Raw genomic sequence first — 7690 nt, 5'->3', positions numbered from 1 at the left:
GAGTCAATACTTTGTAGAACCTCCTGTAATCTGCAATTACAGCTGCAAGCCTTTTTGAGGATGTCTCTACCACCTTTGCACATATACAACATGACCTTTTTGCCCATTCTTCTTTGCAAAAAAGCTCAAGCTCTGTCAGATTGGATGGAGAGTGTCTGTGAACAGCAATTTTCAAGTCTTGCCACAGATTCTCAATTGGAATTAGGTCTGGACTTTAACTAGGCCGTTCTAACACATGAATAAGCTTTGATCTATACCACGTCACCGTCACTATTGTTGGGCAGGGCCGCGCCCCACGCCGTCCCGTCAGAGGTCTCACCGTGGCCGGTTGATATGCAGCCATTGGCGCTTCCACCGGCCCCATCAGATTCAGCTGTGGAGGCGGCTTATCGTCGCCTATCCACAGCTGACAATCATTATTCTTGTGGGTTATATAAAGCATGCACAGACGGCGTTTAGCACGCTGCCTGGTGCATGCTGATGTGGATCCTTACACATCCCGATTGACTAGGTGAGACATTATGTTACTTTATCTACTTCACTGATGGTCTAATTCGTGTATACTCCATTATACTTATAGATCTATGTACTCTCCTTATCACCTAGATATACCAACTTTGTCCTAACTCCTTGCTGATGTTATACTGTGGAAGCTAACTAGCTGGCTTCCCAGTGGAGACCTTGTAACTACAGCAACGACGGACACCTTTGGCTAACTAGCCCCATTTCCTACAGCGCAAAATTGCTTATTCTATGCCAGGCATAGCTCTACATATTGTGGTAATCTTGAACATTTGCATACCTTCACCCCCTGCTGGCTATCATTGGTATTTGGTTATGGACGATATGTATCATTTACGGCATATGCACTGTTATTCATGACCTGTTTGCAAGCTCTTTGCACGTATTGATTTGTATACATTTGTACTAATATAATTATATTTACATTTTAGACTATGTACATACGAGATAAAATATATGCCTAGGAAAAAGGACGGTTGGTCCGAAACATGTAGACATTCTTCTCAAAATTTACATAAGTCACAAGTCCATTGTTTACATTATCAATGTCCTGTATAGGAACTTTTCATATATTGCCACTACAACACTTTTTTATCATACATGTATGTAATATTTTCTACGAATAAATATATTGTATTATACTATTTTTATGGTCTGGTCTATCTCATTCAAACATCCCCAGGGGTACCGGCTGTGCTATCCGCACTAGGCCAATTTTTCTACCTCTATTTCCTAATTAGGTGACTTTTGAAGGCAGTTGGTTCCACTAGATTTTAGTTAGGGGTATCAGAGTAAAGGGGTCTGAATACAAATGCACTCCACATTTTTCACATATTTATTTGTAAAACATTTGGAAAACCATTTATCATTTCCTTCCCCTTTACAATTAGTTTTCACTTTGTGTTGGTCTATTACATCTAATCCTAATAAAATGCATTTACATTTTTGGTTGTAACATGACAAAATCTGGAAAATTTCAAGGTGTATGAATACTTTTTCAAGGCACTGTATATACTTGATTCTGTCAAGTTTTTGTTACATTGTCTAAGCCCTTGTACACACGGTCGGAGAATCTGTCGGAATGTGTCCTATCGGACCGTGTCGTCGGATAATCCGACTGTGTGTGGTATGCATCGGACTGATTCCGTCGGAATATCCGTCGGAATATCCGTCTGACCCAATTTTCCAACATGTTGGAAATATTTCCCGACCAACTGGGCCGGTCGGACATACTCCGATCATGTGTAGAGAATTTTGATCGGACCAAGTGCCACGCATGCTCAGATCAAATTCCTACATCAGAGTTATTGGCTACTAGCCTGAATGTAGTCCCATCGTAACGAAATTACGTCATCACGTTCTGAAAGATCAGATTTTTCGCCACCTTTGTCCGACTGTGTGTATGCAACTGTTTCGGACAAGATCCGACGGACAAAATCCGACGGGCAAAATCCGAAGGCTAAAGTCATCTTAATTATTGTGTGTTTGTAATGCATGGTTTAAATTTCACTATTGAGTGGGAGTCTCTTGATGAGGTATGAAATATATACATGCTTATTAGTAGTGGCGGCTGGTGCTCAATATTTTTTTTGGGGGGGCGGCAAAAAAGCCTCCTGACCTCACTCGCACAGCCGCCACTCACACTGACACCACCCCACCTCACTCGCACCGTTTGCCGCCACCACCCCCCCCCCCCCCACGCAGGTGACAGACTGGAAGGTGGCCTTATCTTGGGATGAGGAGGGGTAGGGCTGCTGCTTCTCGCTCCAGCCAAGGGAAAAGCAGAGGCTTATTATCCTCCCAGCTGAACAGACATAACTTCTCTTCCTGGCCGAACAGGAAGTGGGTCCTGACTCCGAGACCTGATTTGCCGAGAGTCCTAAGACTCCCTGGCAAACTGGGACTCAGGAGCTGCTTTCTGATTGTCTGGGAGGAGAATTAGGAATACTATAGCGAATATCATTGTGTGCTATTGTCACACAACTGGGTGGGCTCAGGGTGAAGTGCTCTGCGCCCGGAGTCGACCCTTTTTTCAAGCCAATTAGAGCCTCAGGTTCTAATCATGTGCTTAAAAAAAAACAACCTACTGAAATCCATGCGTCCAGTGCCCTGCATGTAGATTAAAGGGTCGGACACATGGATAGGGGGGTGGTGCCTGTGTGCCACCTAATGACAGGTACCAAAGGGGATAATTCTAGCCAATGACCCCAAGTGTAAGGAACATTCTTCCCACTGACCATTACAATAATTTATCATGAGTTGTACATATAGTAATTTTTTAACAGGGGTTCCCTGAGACCGGAAAGTTATTTCAAGGGTTCCTCTCTGTTAAAAAGGTTGAGAAAGGCCGGACTAAGGTGTGTTGGCCAGTATTAAATGTAACAGGATTATGAGTGGTGCTTTATTTTAAAGCTGGTATCAATGACTTGCTATTAAAATATGGCAGGTCTAATATATCGTTAATAATTATTTTAGGAATCGACATTAACATGAGCATTAAGCAACTGTTTCCAGATGGATACTTTGCATATTTATTCAAACAGATCTACATAACACGAAGCATGGCATGTGCTACCGATGTAGGAATACTGAGCACTGTGCTCTGAAGTGATACTCTAAAGAATGTGTACAATGTACTATCCTTTTGGCTGCAGTACAAATAGAATGAATACAATTGTGATGGAAAAATGACGCAGTGAATAACTAGACACATCTTTTATAATGAAAAAATGTGTATATGCTTTACAACTGTTGCTTTAATTATATTCTGATCTTTGTTAGTTGCTAGTTCGTTTGAATGTTATACTTATTACTGGTTGAGGGAAGCAGGCTTCACACACAACCTTGAAGTTTATGGTTTATGAATAATGTGCAGTTGAATTTTATTAGTCCAGGAGTTTGCAATTTGTTCTTACATGTTTTTATGTATTTGTGCTAATAAAGATATGATTGTTTTATACTTACTGATAACCGGGATCTTAACGTAGCCCAGTCTGCAGCACTGGCAGGAAAAGGATTCTGTGCTTTCTGACAGCAGAGGGGACTTTTAGGCCTCATGCACCTACAGCGTCTATTAGCCCCTCTGAACACCAGAACTCCTTGCAGGAGAAAAGCATCTTAACAAAATGAACTTTTTTTAGCCCAGTATGCATAAGGCCTTACACAGACACAGCTACAAGGTGAGATTCTTACTGTAAAGCAGTGTTTCTCAACTTTTTATCAGTCAAGGCATCCCTTAAAATTATGGACAGTCTCGAGGCACCCCATTCTAAAATGTAAAAAAACGATTCTAATAGTTTTACATAATATATCAACATCCCCACACATAGAACACTCAACATTAGAGGTGATTTATTCTTCCAAATCGAATAAACACTTTTGCACCCTGGTGCTGCTGACTAGTATTCCAATGTTTCTCTTCTCCCCCAGTTTTTCTCCATCACTCAGCTAATGTGAACCCAGTGCTGACAGAGGGGGGCAGGGGAGGGTCATTGGTTGTTAGGACATCGGCATCTAGAAGGTCGTAATGGTGCACAATGAAAACCTGTGGCTTTGTGTAACTAAAAGAGAGGCTTCATCCATCTGCTGGCTTGTATACAATTTGGGGCAATTATTTGGGCATTTTGCCAAGGTACCCCTGAAGAAACTTCAAGGCACCCAGGGTGCCTGGGCACCGTGGTTGAAAAAGTCTGCTGTAGAGGGTACATGTTACCAGTTTAGAAATGAGGTCTGGCATTAGAATTGTTGCACTTGCTCTGTTGTTCACAACAATACCCGTGTCCGGTAGACACAGCGGGTGACAGATTGTGCCCACAGCGCAGCCACGTTCTGGGAGGATGTCATTTGACATCCAAGCGGAACAATGAAAGTCCTGCCCAGATGTAATTTTGCAATAGGCCAGATGGGAAGTGGTTAATGGAATGGGCTGTATGTTTGGGGTCGTTGTCCTGCTGCAAAATAAATTTGGGGCCAACCACATGCCTCCATGATGGTATGGCAGGATGGATAAATAGCTGCCTGTATTGCTAAGCATTGAGGACACCATTGATCCTGACCAAATCTGCATATCCACTTGCAAGGAACCTCCACCATGCTTCACTGTTGCCTGCAGATACTCATTATTGTACCACTTTCCAACCCTTCTGCAAACAAATTGCATTCTACTACAGCCAAATATTTCAAATTTTGACTCATCAGTCCAGAGCACCTGCTGCCATTTTTCTGCACCCCAGTTCCTATGTTGTCATGCATAGTTAAGTCACTTAGCCTTGTTTCTACATCAGAAGTATGGCTTTTTGGTTGCAATTCTTCCTTGAAGACCACTTCTATCTGGATTTCTCCTGACATTAGGTGGGTGTACCTGAGTCTATATTCAATGATTTATAAATTAGTGTCCCGGCTTCAGGCATATTTTCAATATTTGCTATTTTTGTTACTCCATTAATATTTAGTTTATTTATAGTAATGAGATTTTGTATAAATACAGCATCTGCTTCTTTTGTTACTGGAGTGGGGCAGAGACTTGCCGAACTGTCTATGGATGTGTGTTGCATTGGTCTGCATTTTGGTCGCTAATATGGTCCTTCTTCATGGCAGGTATGCTGTTCCCGGCATTGAGGCTTTAGTTGTCCCTGGCATCCCCCCCCCCCCCAGCCTAGAGCTATATAAGTGCTGTCAGGTGGCATTGCTTTTGGTTGGAGGATTGGAGCAGACCGATTTTAGTGTGGGACAGGCTGAAAGGTATTGCTGCATTAAATCTGTTGTGACAGAGATTTAATTTATAGGCTTTTCTTGAATTTATTTATGCATTATGATGTTGGTGCTTATTTAGATTGTCAATCTTTGATGAAGTATCTTATGCCCCATACACACGATCGGACTATCCGGCGGACTTGGTCCGGCAGACAAACCGCCGGACTTTACAGTGGAGGTCTGCCAGACTTTCCGAATGAGCGGACCTGCCCACACACGTCTGGACTTTTCCGGCGGCGACGAAGAAGGCCAGGCTCCTCCGCTAGTAAAAGAGCTAGTAAAAGAGCAGAAGATAGTGGAGGAGTCCGGCGAGAAGACCTCCCAAGACGGACGACCACTGGAGCTGTCTAATAAATTATTTTAAAACCTTGTGTTGTGTTTTATTTACAATTTTTTCACCAGGTGAATGGGTAGGGGTACATTGTACCCCATACTCATTCACATAGGGTGGGGGGCCAGTATCTGGAGGACTCCTTATTAAAGGGGGCTCCCGTATTCCGATAATCCCCCTGCCCGCAGACCCAGACAACAAACGGCCAGGGTTGCCGGGAAGAGGCCCTTGTCCTCATCAACATGGTGACAAGGTGCTTTACGGTGGGAGGGCCGCAGAGCCCACCCTTCCCCAAAGCACCCCCCCATGTTGAGGGCATGCGGCCTGGTACGGCTCAGGAGGGGGGCGCTCTCTTGTCCCCACCCCCTTTCCTGACCGGCCAGGCTACGTGCTCGGATAAGGGTCTGATATGGACATTGGGTGGACCCCCACGCCTTTTTTTGGCGTAGGGCTTTCCCTTTAAGTCCATATCAGGTGACGGGGCCAGCGACGTGTCAATCTCGCCGATGGAAGTGGAGACATTGACTTCCTTTGCTAGTCCCGTCTACCTGGAGCTGCGTTCATAATGAACAGACTTTACTCTGTGTGTGGGCAAGTCCGTTCATTTCAAAAGTCCGCCAGACTAGCACACAGATGGGCGGATTGTCAAAACTTCTTTCTAAGTCCGCCGGACATTCGGGGAAAAAAAGTCCGCAGGAGCCCACACAAGGGCAGATTGTCCGACGGACTCTGGTCCGCCGGATCAAGTCCGATGGATAGTCTGATCATGTGTACGGGGCATTAGAGAGACCTGTGCTTTTAGTGACATGGATAGACTGTTGTACTGTATAGAATTTAGTGTTGTTTAGCCCATTGAGCTTTTCCTGTATTGACTCATTAGGAGTGTAAGTGTTTAGTTATAAAGCATCTCACAAAAGTGAGTGCACCCCTCACATTTTTGTAAATAATTTATTATATCTTTTCATGTGACAACACTGAAGAAATGATCCTTTACTACAATGTAAAGTAGTGAAAATGTCCAAATTGGGCCCAAGTGTCAATATTTTATGTGGCCTCCATTATTTTCCATCACTGCCTTAATGTTCTTGGACATGGAGTTCACCAGAGCTTCACAGTTTGCCACTGGAGTCCTCTTCCACTCCTGCATGACAAAATCATGTTGCTGGTGGATGTTAGAGATCCTGCGTGCGCTCCTCCACCTTCCATTTGAGGATGCCCCACAGATGCTCAATAGGGTTTAGGTTTACAGACATGCTTGACCTGTCCATCACCTTTACCCTTAGCTTCTTTAGCAAGGTAGTGTTAATCGTGGAGGTGTGTTTGGGGTCGTTATCATGTTGGAATACTGACCTGCGGCCCAGTCTCTGAAAGGAGGGGCTCATGCTCTGCTTCAGTATGTCACAGTAAATGTTGGCATTCATGGTTCCCTCAATGAACTGTAGTGCCCCAGTGCCAGCAGCACTCATGCAGCCCCAGACCATGACACTCCCACCACCATGCTTGACTGTAGGCAAGACAAACATGTCTTTGTACTCCTCACCTGGTTGCCGCCACACACGCTTGATACCATCTGAACCAAATAAGTTTATCTTCATTTTATCAGACCACAAAACATGGTTCCAGTAATAAATGTCCTACGTCTGCTTGTCTCCAGCAAACTGCAGAGTGCATCATCTTTAGAAGAGGCTTCCTTCTGGGAGGACAGCCATGCAGACCAATCTGATGCAGTGTGCAGCGTATGGTCTGAGCACTGACAGGCTGACCCTCTACCCCTTCAACTTCTCCAGCAATGCTGGCAGCACTCATATGTCTATTTCCCAAAGACAACCTCTGGATTTTTATGCTGAGCTCGTGCACTCAACATCTTTGGTTGACCATGGCGAGAAGTGTCCTGTTAAACCGCAGTATGTTTTGGCCACTCTGCTGCAGCTCAGTCTTAGGGTCTTGGCAAACTTTTTATAGCCTAGGCCATCTTTATGTAGAGCAACAATCCTTTTTTTATAAATCCTCAGAGAGTTCTTTGTCATGAGGTGCCATGTTGAACTTCCAGTGACCAGTATGAGAGCGTAAGAGCAATAACATTAC

The sequence above is a fragment of the Lithobates pipiens genome, unplaced genomic scaffold, assembly GCF_037356315.1.
Source record: "Lithobates pipiens isolate NorthernLeopardFrog02 unplaced genomic scaffold, aLitPip1_a1.2 Scaffold_1, whole genome shotgun sequence".
Taxonomy (NCBI): domain Eukaryota; kingdom Metazoa; phylum Chordata; class Amphibia; order Anura; family Ranidae; genus Lithobates; species Lithobates pipiens.
The sequence above is the reverse complement of the archived record's forward strand: the minus strand, read 5'-3'. Positions refer to the sequence as shown.